General features: G+C 38.8%; 1 protein-coding gene across 6 annotated transcripts in view; it reads right to left on the bottom strand.

Moving 5' to 3' along the window:
• MAP2 (microtubule associated protein 2) overlaps positions 1-16,497 on the bottom strand; it is a 280,194-nt gene that overhangs the window by 99,525 nt on the left and 164,172 nt on the right. For all 6 annotated transcript variants that reach the window (XM_064586996.1, XM_064586997.1, XM_064586998.1 and 3 more), the window contains exon 4: positions 5,674-5,751. The gene's annotated coding sequence lies outside the window, so the exon portion shown is untranslated. The remainder of the gene's footprint in view (positions 1-5,673; positions 5,752-16,497) is intronic.

Raw genomic sequence — 16,497 nt, 5'->3', positions numbered from 1 at the left:
GAAAGTGTCAGGAAAAGGGCAACTCATCAAAGGGCACCGAAAGGCTCAGGGAAAGGTACTGGAGGCCAGGCAGAGGGAATAAGGGTGTCCAGCCCTTGGATTATGAGGTACCTTGGTAACCACATCATTTTCCTTCCTCTGTTTAAGCAAAAAGTTAGATTTCCATTGGCTTCAACTCCTTTCCCAAATTGACGGAGATAAGGCTACTGCAACTGATTGTCAAGACTTTTCTGAAGGCAAATATCCAACAAGATTTGACTCTTAAGACCTTCCACAGGAAGTTTCCTTTAAATGACTTACACTCATGGCCAGCAAAAGAACTAAATGCATAATAATCATTCTTTTAGAGTCTAAGCATTAGAAAAAGTGCTCATCAGCACCAAATTGCTGTCTTTTCCCATCTCCATTTGGCCAAACTGTTAAAAGGCAAGACTTACTAATAGCACCCCCCTGACAAGAACTAGAGCCTTTTGCAGCAGGTGGTGCCCACCTCTGCCTACAGAATTGTAGCCCAAACAATCTGCTTGGAATTGCCGAGGAATCAGTAGAATGTGCTTATGAGTCAGCCTGTTAAGTAGGAGGACTGTTATTGTTATTTTAACTCCTGCCACAGTATGTGGGCAATTCTCCTTTTTTCTGTCTCTAGTTAACCATGAAACGTCTTTCTTTAAAACCTCACCCCTGGAATAGGTTTTTGCTCAGTAAGAGGCAGAACAATTTGGGGTCGGAGTATAACGGCCAGCTGATAGACAGATGAGAAGAGGCTTTCATAAAGGAAACATCAGATAGCCTCATTTACCAATAGTTTATTTTTAGAATGTTTAATCTGCCTTTAAAATTACTCACACAGAGAGAGGGCCATGGGCCAGACCTGAGTGCTGATCAGATAGTAATCAGCATAAGTCAAGGTACTTATTTTCAGAGAGGATGGTGAAAATACCAGGTTTTCTTTCTCTTTTCCCTAACTGTTGAGGGTATTGTGGTCTGACTGTCTTTCTCTTGCCAAGTGTTCTCAACAGTATAAACATTCATCAAGTGCTGCTCTAAGGAATATTGTAAAAATAAAAGAAAAAAAGTCAGCCTATTTTACAGAAAATTGTCTTAAGGGCTAAAATTCACCCATCAGTGAGTGATGAAAAGATATACATCTGTTCTGAGGATAAAGCAAAATCTAAGCAATATGGGGTTGTAGCAAGTCTTTTTGTTTTTTAAGGATTTATTTATTTATTTATTTGTTTATTTATCGTGAGTGGAGGGAGGGGCAGAGGGAGAGAAAGAGAATCTTCAAGCACACCCCCCCGATGAGCACAGAGCCTGAGGTGGGGCTAGATTTCAGGACCCCTAGGTCATGACCTCAGCTGAAATCAAGAGTTGGACACGTAACCGTAACCGTAACCGTAACCGTAACCGTAACCGTAACCGTAACCGACAGAGCCACCCAGGCGCCCCAGGCTGTAGCAAGTCTTGATATTGTTCTTTAGATAAAGGATGGCATGTAATTATAAAATAAGTACTTTCTGCTCTTAAAATGGATTTTTTATTTCTACCCAGCTGATTTGTGCTTAATTTGTCTTTGTAGTTTTGGTACTATAAATTAAGATTCAAGATTATATATCAATAGAATTAAGGTTTTTTTTAAGATTTTATTTATTCATTTGAGACAGAGAGATACAGAAAGAGAGAGTATGAGCAGGGGGAGAGGCAGAAACAGGCTCCCTGCTGAGCCAGGAGCCCGATGCAGGGCTCGATCTCAGGACCCTGGGATCATGACCTGAGCCGAAGGCAGACGTTTAACCATCTGAGCCACCCAGGCGCCCCAGTAGAATAAAGTTTTATCATAATGCTATAAAATCATGTGTCAAGATCATGCATGAAAGCTCCTCAGCATTCCAGAAGCAATTGACTCTATTAAGACAAACTGAAAGGACCCTTAAAAGGGCATACAACCATCACTGACGTTCATTAAAGACATCGTGTGCAGTAACCCTGCATACCTATTCAGTCCTTTAGCAAGTGAGGGTCCACCAAGATGGAGACACTGTTCTAGACACAGCTCAGAATGTCACCAGTCTCTGTCCTCAGTGGGGGGAAAGGATGTTGAGATGATGTCAGGGAGGTAAAAGATGTCAGCTTGTAGAGCACCTTGCTGGCAACAGTAGGAGCCTAGGACTTATTCTGAATATTATGGGCAGCCATTGGTGGATTTTGAAAAGAGGAGTCATATCAGTTGATTAAGATTTATAAAAAGGTCACATTCTGTGAACAACAGACTATAGGAGAGCAAGACTGGGCGCAGGAGGCTACCGCACTGGTCAAGATGAGAGTGGACTTGAATGACACAAGTAGAGATAATGAGAAGTGATCACATTCTGGACAGGAACCAGCTTGGTCCTGTTATTATCTGCTATGAGGCTTAAGGGGGTAAAAAAATATACCTCTAATGGGTAGTAGAGGCTGAAAATCAACCAATTGTCAGGGTTGTTCATCTCATTGTAGTGTTTACACGGGGCTTTTGTGTCAAAGAGATGTTATTACATGAAGTAGTAAGACTCTTGAACTTCAGATACATACACCAAGCTCTACATTTAGAATTACATGTATTAGGTTTGAAATATTCACTTCTAAATTTATAGAATAATTAGTAATAACAGCAAATGACTACAAAGATTATGTCATTTACAAAGCATCTTTACTCCTATTATCCCATTCAGTTTAATCTAATTGGCATGGTTAGGTGACCAGAAAGGTAATTACTTGGTAAACAATGTTAAGATAGCATAGCAAGATAGAGATATCTAATTAAATAGTCACTTTCATGGTATTACTCAAGGAATCTTTGCCATTTCCAAACAACCTGTTTTCTCTCTCTGGATTGATATTGTGTCTTCCTTGTTTTTCTTTTTTCTTTTCTTTCTTTTTCATTCTTTTTTTAAAATTTACTTTGAAAGAGAGAAAGAGCAAGCGAGAGAGAGTGACTGAGAGAGAGTAAGCTTGAGCAGGGGGAGCGGCAGGCAGAGGGAGAGGGAGAAGCAGGCTTCCCTCGGAGCAGGGAGCCCAGATGCGGGGCTCAATCCCAGGACCTGAGGATCATGACCTGAGCCGAAGGCAAACACTTAACTGACAGAGCCACACAGGTGCTCCTTCTTTTTCTTTATTTATCTTTATTTTTTATTTGAGAGAAGAGAGTGAATGGGGAGAGGGAAGAAGTAGAGAGAGAGGGAATCTCAAGCAGACTCCCCGCTGAACGCAGAGCCCAAAGCAGAGCTTGATCTCACAACCCTGAGATCATGACCTGAGCTGAAATCAAGAGTCAGATGCTTAACTGATTGAGCCACCCAAGCACCCCTCTTCCTTGCTTTTCTAAGATCAGTCCCTTTAAGTCACATAAAAGGATCCCAGTAAATATTAGTGGAATAAATGAAACTGCTATTTCTGTGTCAAACAGGTTAGGTAGGTTTTCTCGATTCTTTTTCTTGTAGACAGTATAGTTTTGGAATTCAAGAGAAAAGAGTTTGAATCTAGCTCTGCAATCACTATGTGATCTTGATTAAGTTGCCTGACATAAGTGGACCTCAATTTCCCCATCTGCAAATATGCACTGCACTTTTGACCTGGGAGGCTTACACAGTCTTGCATTTACTCAGATATGCCCACCAAAGGCTAGTTTATCTCTACTTTCTTCCCCAACTGAGCTGGAGGAGTCATCTACTCCCTTAAGAAAATAAGTTATAAAAGATTCTATGTCTATAAATCTTACTAATGCATATTGATATTTCTTTTACCTTAAAGAAATGCTAGAATTAACTAGAATTTTGGAGAAAATTAGAGAAAATCCTTTTTCTTTAAGTTTCCCTCATGATTTTTGAAGGAAATCTAAGCAATCGACATGGGCCAAATGAGAGTGTTTTTATATCTTGTAATTTCGAAGGCAGTATTTACATTGCATTTGGGAATAGTCAGCATTTCATCCATGGGTAAATAAAACAGATTTCACTTATTGTATTACAGCAAAAGCAGTTTAAAAAACCCACAAGTCCCATTAGTTAGCAAGATCCTTATAGCTAGTAAAAGAAATACTTTTCTAATAGGAAAAAAAACTAAAACATAAACAGAATTGGTAGAGTATCACATATTAAGAACTTCGGATTTTTATACACAAATGACAAAGATGTCTTGAAAGCCATAGTTAAACCATTTTAGCATTAAATCTTCAAAATGTTAAAAGTTATTTGGAAGCAGTAATTAATAATACTAAGCACCAGATGACTGAAACATTACAATGAGTCAACTTTATGACAAAGTGAGTCAACCAGATCTTCATGTATCAATATGGCTGCATCTCTAAATATAATGTTGGGTGAAGGCAAAAGAATGTCTATAGTATGGTACCATTTATATAAACTTTTAAAATGTGAATAAATATATGGCATGTTGTTTCACACACACCATTAAAATATTAGAACACACATAGGAAGGTTATATCACCTTCAGGATTGTGACACCTTTCAGAAAGAAAGGAAAAGGAGCAAGATGAACTTTTCTTCTCTCTATGATGATTTATTTTGTCAGAAAAGATCTGAACAAAGTTTAATATCAGCACTTGTTTAATCCATGTGACTGATCTTCAGTATTTATTATAATATTTTCTATATTTCTCTTTGAAAATTTTGTTAACTTTCTGGCTTAAAAATAAGGTGATAAATAATAAAAACAGTAAAGCATATATTGCTGTGGCCAAGTTAAGATTGGATATTCAGTTCTTCTAATAAAAAGAATTAAATTAAAATACATTCTTCATTTCGTAGAATAAAAAGTCATTCATTTGTATTCTTTCTGTCCTATTATTCTGCTTTAACATAGGAATTTTGAGTTTAAAGGAGGATATAAAATAAAAGAAAAAGTTCTTTCTGTTTGTAAACTGTGCTAAAGTATATACATTCCTTTATTTACTCATGCAACAGTTGTACAGTAATAAGTACAAACATAAAATAAATGTTGCCTGCCATGACTCTTTTGGTACATCCATTATGTTTGTTTGTTTGGTTTTTTTCTTCCAGAAATTTGGACAGAACCAATTCAAAACATAGGAGAATCTGAAAGCTAGGCATTTCTACAACAACATGAAGTTACTCTCATAATAATAGCTGGGGCTGGTGTTCTCCCAGTGCCTTCTACTCTCAGACCTATGTATAAAACCTTGGCTGAACTCCTTACATCCACTGGCTTCCTCTCTCTGCCTCAAACCCCTAATCTGTATAATGGGGATGATCCGAGTATTTCCTCCCAGAGTTCTTATAAGGATACAGGGGTTAGTTACGTAAAGTAAGTCATGCAAGTCATATCTGGCACATAGTAAGTGTTGAGAAAATACTGCTGGTGTTTTTACCCACAGCAGGAGAAACAGGTTTAGTTCAGTTCTCATTTCATAGTTTTCAGTTCTCATTAAAAGAGTGAAAAAGATCTTTTCACTCTTTTACTATTAAATCATTCAAAACATTATGAAGTGCTATTTTATAATCCTAAATCTATTAGCTATAGAATTCATATATATTTGTCCGTTATCAAAACAAATTGATATTTATTTCATAAAGATTTTTTAAAAATGTGGTCGACAGAGAGTTATTTTTCACAACTGTGGATAACTCTCTTAGGGTAGAGAGGACAGGGTCTTACCTATTCAAGGAAGTAGTAAAATGGCAAAATTCGTTATGTTGTATTCTCAAAGGGTTAATAATATGTTGTGGCTTCTTTCTGTAAAAAAAAAAAGAATTTAGGAAATCAATCATTTAATCTGTGATCCATATAAATCTATTACATCATGTAGATCAATACCAAATACAACTCGTGGCTTTCTCTTTTTCTATTGGGTAACTATGAGGCCATGAGATGAATTTCATAATGGTTCTCTATAGTCATACACTGAGCATTTACAACCAGCAAAGTGCTCTTTCAGGTGTTTGGAATAGAGAAATGAAAATGTTAACAGTTGCATACTTTTTCTCACTTTTTAGCTTTACTCTAGTGAAGCTTCATAAGTATTATATCCAAGGAAAAATACAATTTTAAATTGTTTAAATTGTTTTCAGCTAATAAATAGCAGGCAACTGTATTCTCTCACAAGAGAGTACATTCATCCATTATATATCCTCAAGGAAGATATCGCTCTCCAAGTAAAGGGCCTTAAGACTGAAATTTTGATAGCTATTAATTCTTCTTCAAGATCCAATAGGAAAATGTAAACATGGAAAGACAAGAAGCAGTTGGCTCATTTCTTCTCTATCACCCTTCAAAGAACAATATGTATAGGGATATGAATAGACAGGGTTTGATTCCAACATAACAAACATTGACTGGGCCAGGTTCTGTATTAAGTGCTTTTACATGTAATAGTTCACTTAATCTGTGAGCATTCACATAGAATATGTAGCAGCAAACAAGTCTGTTAATGCATATTAAAGTTAGAAAGGCTTAACATTAAAAAAAAAAAAGAAAAAAGAAAATGCTGCAGGCGGGAAGGAACACAATAGAATTCTCCAATCCCTCACATAATTTGAGTTATTTTAAGAAAAAAAGTTTGCACTGCCCACATGTCTGAACACAGCTCTTCCCACCCCCCACCCCCCAGCTTTAGTTAGGCTCAGTGGTTCTCAAATTTAGACTATATATAACATTATTATACAGAGTTCTATACACAATAACTTCAGACTACTGAAAGAATTTTTAAGGGTAGCTTTGATTAAAAGGTTGATTTTAGAGCAAAAATAGAATGGTAGAGCAGCTCTGCACCTTGTTCAGATCAAAAGAGTCGATCTGAATTTATTTTCCTTAAATTACGTAATACGCATGTTTTGCACTTCATCTTCATGATTTTGAAGTACATGTCCGTGTATGTGTCTAAGTATGCACGTACACATGCATGCATGCATCTTTTACCCTGGTAAAAATTAAAAAAAAACAAAAACAAAAACAAAACAAGAAAGAACTGCATAGAACAAGTGTCAGCAAACTGTGGTCCATGGACCAGATCGGGCCTGCTGTCTGTTTTCCTCAGTTCGGTGTTGCTGGCTAACAGCCACGTTCATTCAGTTCTTTGTTGTCCATGTCTGCTTCTGTGTGTTTCAGTGTCAAGGAGCTGTGACAGATGCTGCACGGCCTTTCATGTATTTCTATACGACCCAAATGTTTACTATTTGGCCCTTTACAAAAAAACATTTGCTCACACCTGTTATCAAAGAACATGTTCATCATTCCAGTAATACTAAAAGCAATATTAAAAAAACTAATCTCCTGTCTTTTATAGTCTTTCCACATATTAACTCAATAGTTAAATGTCAATGAAAGTGAAGTTCCAGCCCTGAACACTTAAAAGCTAATTTCGTTCCAACAGAATTGGGAAATTATTGGCCAAAGAATGAGATGATTAGGAGAAAATGGCGGTACTCAGTTATAAAAATAATGCCCCATTTACCCATCATCGTGACTTTTGTGTTTTTTTGTTTGTTATAAAATTAAAACGGCTATGCTTTTTTCCTAGACTTTATTTTATGAGAGATAAATGCCATCTGGGATTTATTTTTTTAAAAGCAACTTAGGGCCTAGTCCATGAGGCACATAAAATTGGATAGTCATTTTAAATGAACACACAGCAGGTAGAAGTGATCATTTTTATTCCAGATCAAAAAGATTAAATTACTTTAACACAGCTTTTGTTAAGAATATTATTTGACACAGTCTTAGTATTTGATAACTTATATAGAGTGGCTGTGACATCCCTAAGATAATATCAGCAAACACTGATGCAGCTTTTATTACGCACCAGACAGTGTTCCAAGTACTTCATATATATTCATTCACTGATTCCTCACTATCACCCTCTAAGACAGGTAACTATTATTATCACCACTAAAACATGAGAAAGCTGAGGCCAACAGATTTTAAGTGCCTAGCATCACATAGCCAGAAAGTGGACAAGCCTCTCAACCATATACCAACTCTTTTTTTTTTAAGATTTTATTTATTTATTTATTTGAGAGCGAGAGAGCGCAAGCTCGAACACAGGTACGCTAGAGCTGGCGGGGTGGGGCGGGTAGGACAGATAATGGGGGTAGGAGAAGCACAAGCAGACTCCACCCGGAGCCTACAGCCCAACATGGTGCTCAATCCCATGACTCTGAGGTCATGCCCTGAGCCGAAATCAAGAGTAGGACACTTAACCAACTGAGCCACTCAGACACCCCTATGCTAACTCTTTATAGACCCTGAGAACTGGTGTTAGGTCTCAACTCTGGCCAAAGACAGTTTTAAACATAAAGGCTTTGGGACTCCTTGAGAGGTGGTATTTCACCAATGGCAACTTTCAGTTTACTAGAAATACCTACTAAGCACATATTTTATTCAGTGTATTCAGCTTTTTGACCAAATTGAAATGTACTCAACTACTGTTCTGTCTCTGTTCTCTACTCCATTATTCCTATCAGGCTTGCTTACGCCACTTTCCAGAACCTCTCAGTTAGGTGTGAAATGTTGAGATCATGGCTGGCAACACCTGACAACCTTAATTTGGTTAAGAACTATATTTAAGGGCTAGCCTAATAGAGAATAGGGTGTACGTTGGCATCACAAAATAAGTTGAGTAAATCATTTAATGAGGAACTCAAGATAGACACTTGTTCGGCTATCGAAAAAATTAGCTTTTATCGGTTGATAACCCAGATAAATAGATGTGCATACAATGCACTTAGTCTGCATATAATACGTGTCCGGCTGTTGGCATATTTATGTGCAAGTTATATGACACCCCTAGCTCTGAAGTTAGATTGGTAAGTTCATGCAGACTTAAAATTTCAGGAAGAAAATATTGCCAAGGTGTGCTTTTCTCGAGTGATGTAAGAACCCATGTTTCATTAAGCAATAAAGTCAAGATAAAATCTTCCCTGGGTTGTTAGACCAGGATATACTACTCATTAACCTTTGAAACATATTCTAGTGTAAGTATCACTTGGTTATTTTTCATCTTTTGATAGACTTTGTCAGATAAGTGAAACATCGAGATGCTTGAAGTTGCTGGAATCCTGAATAGCATATCTGAAGGCTAACCTTGACCTCACTGGCTATCATTAGCCTACTCAGCTCTCAAATGAACAATAGTAACATTGTTCTCCACCTCCTCTGCCAATCTGCTCTATGTGGTTTTGAACAGTTTATGTAATTCAGTGCACTTGTGCATGATAACAAGATTTCAACTATTTAGGACATTCAGAATTGCCAGTACTGTTGGGAAAAGATCCACTAGCCAAGCAGTCTTTAAACAGGAGAGCAGTTGCCAACATGAAATCATTTAATCTAACAGGCTACTAAACGATTTCTATTCCCTAACACATTTAGAAGCAGCTCATTATCACTACTTATTTGTAAGTAGCCAAAAGTTACAGCGAACCAAAGTCACTGATGCTTGGACAGATGAGAGAAAGATCTTCCTTTCTTGGGGCTTTTGCCAAATTCCCTTTTGGAGAACACTATGCTTCTTGCTAAGGAAACACACTTCAAAATATATGAATTAAGGACAATTAACAAAGGCCTAGTCAAAACATATGGTGTCCAGTTGACAAGAGAATCTAGGTAAGGGAGACAGTAAGAATTTTCCCCTTTGATTCCCAAACCTGATACTCCAGGCTATTGCTGAGGATTAGCAGACCGGGTTGAGCCGGCTTAGCAGAAATTAGCTAGTCTTGTCCAAAGCACCTCAACCTGATTCAAAGCCATAAAAATAGGATACAAATGGGTGAAAGGATAAAGGACTGGATTAGTCAGAAGAGTCAAACTTAAGTCTCAGAGACTTTGCACAATAAAGGTTTCTATCCTGCTCATACAAATCCTGATGTGAGTAGGATAATGCTCCAGGCCAACTCTCTCCCACGATCTGAATATTCTTCTGTGGCTCAACTCATGGCCTCCAAGATTACAGGAGCAGGGAGGAAGACATGAGAGGGCTGCACACCAGCTCTTAAATGCTCTAACACAGAAGTGACACACATTTACCTCCTCTTACCACTCACTGGACTGAACTAATCATGATGGCTCTGCCTCAATAAGGGGTTGAGAAACACGGAGGATAAACAGAGCTCTGGTGGGGCACCTGGCTGGCTCAGTCCGTAAAGCATGCAACTCTTCAATTTGGGGTTGTTGAGTTTGAGCCCCATGTTGGGCGTAGACATTACTTTAATAAATAAATAAATATGTGGAGATCTGGTGAGTGGTAAATATCTCCATCACGAGAGTGAAAGATGCATGATGAAACAGTAGCTCTGTTAGGGTTGAGTTTAGATTCCTTCTTGGTTGCAAAGGTTGAAAAGAAACGCTCAGTGATATTAGTCAAAAACGTATTCTGCTAAATTGTTGACATATGCTGACTCTGATGGAATATAAATAAATATTTTATTTTATAAATAAAATATAAGAGGCACTGCAATGTAGAGAACCTTGGGCAGCAACAGGGCACATGTGCCAGTGTTTCCACTTATTTCTATCTTCTGCTGCTGCTTTCTGCTCAGGATCAGAATATATCTGAAGAACTAACACTTCTTTGCTTGACAGAAAGCCATCTGTTCATTTGTTTCTAATTTTCATACAAACACTACCCATTTTTAAAATGGTAGAATAAGCCAGTGCAGATCTGCAGGTTCACGTGGCATGAGGAAAAAGAACGGGGGAGGGGTACCAAGGACACAACAGGTGGCCACAAAAGTGACCTGGCTAGGTGGCTTCCTAGTGATGTCACTTTCATGTTCAAACCTCTTCTGCCAACATGATAAAAACCAAATTTCCTAGGCCTGGCCTCTAGGGCTTCTACACCATGACTACGCTCAACTGGTTCAACTTTATCTCCAACTTCCTACCCTCGCAGAGCCTCCAGTTCCTTTATAGACCTGTGAATTTCCCTTTTCATTCCAGTTTCATATTTTTCTTCTCTCCTTCTACAAAGTCCTCTTCTTTCTCCTTTTCTTCTCTTGCTCTCTCCCGCATCCCCCCTCCCTCCTCTCCCTCCTCTAGGTTTGTCAACTCTTCCTTGAACTGGAGCGCTGTTCTCTAGAAGTCTCCCCAGCCACTTCCAGGTGTATGGTTCTTCTTTTTATCACCTATTTGGCATTCATATGAATTACCTTGTGTTGTTAACAAACCTTACTGGAATTGAAACAAATTCCTACCGCCATCCTTTTTCGGCTTTATTTCAATCCTAGAAGCCATTAATTTCTCTCAAATGTATGAATTCCTTTATTCATAGTATTCTGAATTCAAAATGAGTTCAAATGAAGAACAAAAAATATTAAGCCATATCAGAGAGAGTATACAATGCACTTCAAATAAGGCAACCATATTATCAAATTGTCTCAAGAGGTATTAGCAGTTTACACTCCTGTCTATTTCCCTACGCCATCAGCAACACTGTGTGTTTTTTATCTGTTTAATGTCTGCTCCACTCCACCCCACTCCAACAAATCTGTAAGCTCTAGAAGGGCAGGGGCCATTTTCTTTTATATTTACTACCACATTCCCCATCTAGTGGCAAATACTTGCTCAATAACTACTATCAAATGGATGAAAAATTGAGGTACGTGTTGCAAAAAAATAGAAAAGTATGTTGATCCTTTAATTTTGTATATATGAACTCCTTTGTTCCAAGCAATGAAATTTCCTTCTCTACTTGGCTTCCTGTTTCCCTGATTTGAAAGTGGGTGGTTAGTAAAGGGTGAATGAGTGAATAAAAACAAGGATGATAACAGTTTATTTTCCTAACCATTCTGACTCGAAAAAAAATAACACAAACTTTGGATATGGATGCTGGGTCAGAACACTGGCCTATCTCCTACCGGCTGTGGAACACTGGGCAGAACTTCTAAGTTTTTGGATCCTTAGTTTCATCATCAATAAAATGGAAATTATTAATGAGATTTCCCTTACAGAGTTGCTGCAAGAATTAAATAAAATCATTTGTAGAAAGTGTTTTGACAATGGTGGAAAATTGTGAGGTCTCAATATCAGTCTTCGAATGGTATTTCTTGTGAAGAGACCATATATTCACTTGCCAATCCGTGGTTTCTTAGCTTCAACTTTTCTCTTTAGTTTTGCTTAGCAGCCAAATGCCTTTTGTAAGTTCTTAGGACAGAGAGTGTCTTTGAGAAGGACTGTTCCAGAGAAAGAAAGCATCTCATTTACTAATAGCCCCAAGGTCACCTGCTGGGAGCCATCTGTCAACCTGCAGGAGCACAGAGAGATTTCCTGGGCAAGAAGAGGGGCATTTGGTTGAACCCGGGTGCCAGAGCACCGGGCTATTTCTGAGGCCATTGTGAACAAATTCCAGCTGTGGTCTAAAAAAGTCAGAATTCAGCTGAGTGATGATGTTCTTTGCCTGAGCTTCTGCACTCTCTGAGGGCAACATCCGGACTGCTGGAGAATTTGAAAAGGCATGCATGTAGCAAAGGGGCCTCCACCAGAGAGGAAAATCCATACTGCTGAATATTATCTGACAGGAAAGATGAAATTCTGGCAAATCTACTTTTAGCCCAAAGTCCTAAGAGCTCCAGAAGCAGAGGGATTTCACCAACTCACTGAAGTCTTGGGGAAGCATTTACAATTAAGGGTGATCTCCAGCTGATTCAGGTCCTTCATCTTTTGCTGCATATTGTTCAAGAGGCAATGTGTGATAACTTAATTAGCATAGTGGGTACTAAGTTGGCACCCATCCCTCCCTGTTCTATAATGCTAATTTGAAATCACTCCTTTCCTCCCTAAGTTGTTTTCTTAACAGTGGCGGCCAACATTTTATTACTAAGGAAATTTCCAGTAATGACCCATTTTAAAAAGTGAGGATTTCTTAATTGAGTGAGATTACTTACTGGGTGAAAAAATACATCAAAATAAAAGCTCCCCTTAACATATACCTGAATCCACTATGTTAGCACTCCCAGGTGCTCCGGAAATTCTATAACAATATTCATGCATGCATGATACAATAATTCTCCCATCAGCAATCGTAGAAATATTAAAACACATAGGGATATATCATTACGATTTCACCAAACAAAAGGGGAGGGCTTTGCATAGAGATGCTGGTAACAAAAGAGTTTGCCTCACTATAAATAGGAGCCAAAGGAGGAGGCAGATCATCTGCTGGGGAGCTCTTTAAAATGTTTTTCCCCTCCTCTATTCCCCTCCTCTATTATTCTGTCAGAGGCCAAGCAATTCCTCTCCTTTGTGCTCTTTTCAGAAGGGTGTTCTATTATTATGCTTTATTTAATTGGCTTAGATTTAAGTAAACAGACGCACTGAGATGAAGGGCAGTTGGAATAGAGGAAGGAGGCATACAGAAATCAACACAGGAGGAGGGGCACAGAGAGACAGGGACTGCGGGCTGTAGAGCTGGACTCCAGAGAACCCCAAGCACAGCCTGCTCCAGAAAGGCTTTTATTGAAAGCTCCTAGTGGCCGCTTAACGTCTACAATCAAGCCACATGGGACTGATTTATATAAAAACATATGAAAATAAGATTAAAGTCTAAGCTTAAAAAAAACCCAGCAAGTGAACCAATGAGGTTGCAAATATTCCGGCTGCTCTAATTACTGTTTTTCCAAAGGAAATGTGAGGGCCGTTACCACCTTCTCCTGGGCTCTCCTGGGTCTACATCAGCCACTTTGGGCATTGGCAGGCACAAAGGTTTGCTTCAGGGATAGGGTTTCACCTTCTCACTCTGAGGATGGTTCTTAGAGCTCCTGTAGAGCCAAAGAGGAGTCAACAGTCTTTAAGCAAAGTTATTGAAAGTTTAAAAATGTGTTATCTTTTAAAATTGTGGTTCCCACCAATTACAACAGAAAAGTCTTAGAGTCGTCTAATTCCATGGGCAGGACTCTGCCCGACTCCCACTGACAGCCCCCCTCTCTGCAGGATCTTCCCTGGACTGGGAAGGCCAGCCTCCCCACCCTGTGAGAGCCCCCTGCACCTGGCCGCCTGCCTTACCTCACCTTACACAAAGGCTTCAACTTTAATGATTTCAGAAGTAGCTTCTCTGTGAAGGAATACAGGTCCCACGGCAGAGTGGTTTTGTTTTGTTTATTTATAATTTCATTTTTTCCATCTCATAGCCATCCTATTTTTTAACGTCATGCCAAACTGAAAGTCATTTAGGTAAAAGAAAACTCATGCAGCTAAAGAAAGGGGGGGGGGGCAGTTAAAAAGGAGGCTGGAAGCCATTTGTGACTTCCTCTCTGCCCCATGTTTTGGATGGCTCTATCTAGTTAGTGTGGACTGAATGTTTTCTCCATGCACAGAAAGTCAGCTTCAACCTCCTGAGCAGCTATCCCTGGTTCTTTGGAGATCTGGTGACCACAGGGAGAATCAGACCCTGATATAATAGAAAGTAATCTTATCAATTGCTTCCAGAAATTCACTGTAAGCCATTACAGTAGAGCATAGATATGAAAGGGTAAGGACACATTAGATCCTGATATAACTTTAAAATAACACTAAAATCTGGAACTCAGATTTCCATTAAATTGTTTGGAAGAATCACGTGTAATACCATAGCTTGACCAAAAGATAAGGACCTTTATGTGTCAGAAGAACATTATAAGCTTCTCTGTCATTAAATAAGATTCCCTTTGAAATTTGTTCTGAGATGAAGTTTTTGTGCCTTAAAGGGATCCATGTAAATGTGGGAAACAAAGGCAGAAGAAAAATTTATTAAATTTCCTTACTATCTATAGCCCATTGACAAGTCCTTGAAACAGGCAGAATGACATTCCTCTAGAAGCTTAGCTGCCTCGATGTTACTTTGCTAAGGGCGAAAGGCAATCTTAGCCTGACCCCCAGGATCCTGTAGGTCTCCTTTAACATATAAAAATTCCTTTGGAAACTTCCTTTATCTCTAACCCCCAAGATACATGTTGGCAGTCATCCCCCAAGCATATGACCCACCGATATACATCTGAAGGGTCTCATGACTCAGGTTTATTAGACAATAATAAATGACCTTTTCCTAACAATAGCCAGCCCCCTCAAGGTCATGGAAACCTTGCTTCCAAAAATCTGTAGAGACTTAAAGCTATCCTTAACCCCCTCCCAACTTGGAAGTATATAATGGGCCACTCCTCAAGACCCTGGTGCAGCTCTTTCTGCACCACCCCCTCCACACCCGCACCGGTCCTGTCCCCTGGCTTTAATAAAAAACCACCTTTTTGTACCAAAGACATCTCAAGAATTCTTTCTTGGCCGTTGGCTTCAAACCCTAACATTTTTCCTACATTACATGCACTATCAATCACAAAAGACATCCACCATTCATTTCTCACCATGTTCTTGCATATCATATTATTATGTTGCATTACCTACAACAGCCTCTGAAATTTCAGTGTAAATAGAAAGGTCTATTTAATAGTTCTCTCAATTATCTAACAAATTACTTGCTAAAGCTGCCGACTAAATAGCAGAGTCAGTTTCCAGCAGGGACCAAAAGGAATAGCCTTTATGCCATTATATGACAGGTAACATAACTCTGTCAGAGCAGATCCAGGGGCAATTTCTGGCTTCCAGTTTTCCAGACACTTGGTTTTAAGTATTCTACAAACCAACAGCCATTTCTCTTAAATAATTCAACAATTAAAATCCTTTTCCTGAAAAAGAAATAACCTGTGAAGATCTTTAAGAAGAAACCATTGTTACGGTAAAAGTCACATTAAATTTCTTAATCTGGGGGCGCCTGGGTTGCTCAGTCGTTAAGCGCCTGCCTTCGGCTCAGGTCATGATCTCAGGGTCCTGGGATCGAGCCCCGCATCGGGCTCCCTGCTTAGCGGGAAACCTGCTTCTCTCTCTCCCACTCCCCCTGCTTGTGTTCCCTCTCTCGCTGTGTCTCTCTCTGTCAAATAAATAAATAAAATCTTTAAAAAAAAAACAAAACAAACAAACAAACAAAAAACACTGAACAGAGAGTGTTGCTATTCATCATGTTTTATAGCACTTTCAACATGGTCGGACATCACAATCACCAGGGACCCTAAAGATTCGGAGTCTTGGGTTTCTGTTCCCAGAGGTCCAGAGTGGGTGCAGAAATCGACATCCCTCACAAGTATTCAGTATGATCTCTAAGAGGGTGATCTGGGGATCCCAATTTGAGAAATAACTGCTATATGATATAGAATGAATCTTATTAGCATAATTATGATTTTTTTGACTGTGACTAGATATCAATTAAAAAAATAAAAGGAGGATGTGGTTCTGGTGATATTAGCTTAGTAACAGCTGTTCGTTTAAGTGTTGCTAGTTTTTGTTGTTTTTAATTGTATGGGCTTAGTCTTCTATTAGTGATATAGAGTAATCCCAAATATTTTTCCTGGTAATTTATGGGTTGTTTCTCTTCTCAAAAAATCTGGTTTTTAGCTTTTTGTGTGTGACAGACTCTTTATAAAATTTAATGAAAGCTTTGGATCTACGCCCATGTAGGCATGACCT

The sequence above is a fragment of the Mirounga angustirostris genome, unplaced genomic scaffold, assembly GCF_029215605.1.
Source record: "Mirounga angustirostris isolate CCGP_5_RB_7025 unplaced genomic scaffold, mMirAng1.0.hap1 SCAF_3, whole genome shotgun sequence".
NCBI classification, from domain to species: domain Eukaryota; kingdom Metazoa; phylum Chordata; class Mammalia; order Carnivora; family Phocidae; genus Mirounga; species Mirounga angustirostris.
This window is presented reverse-complemented; position numbering and strand designations above follow the sequence as displayed.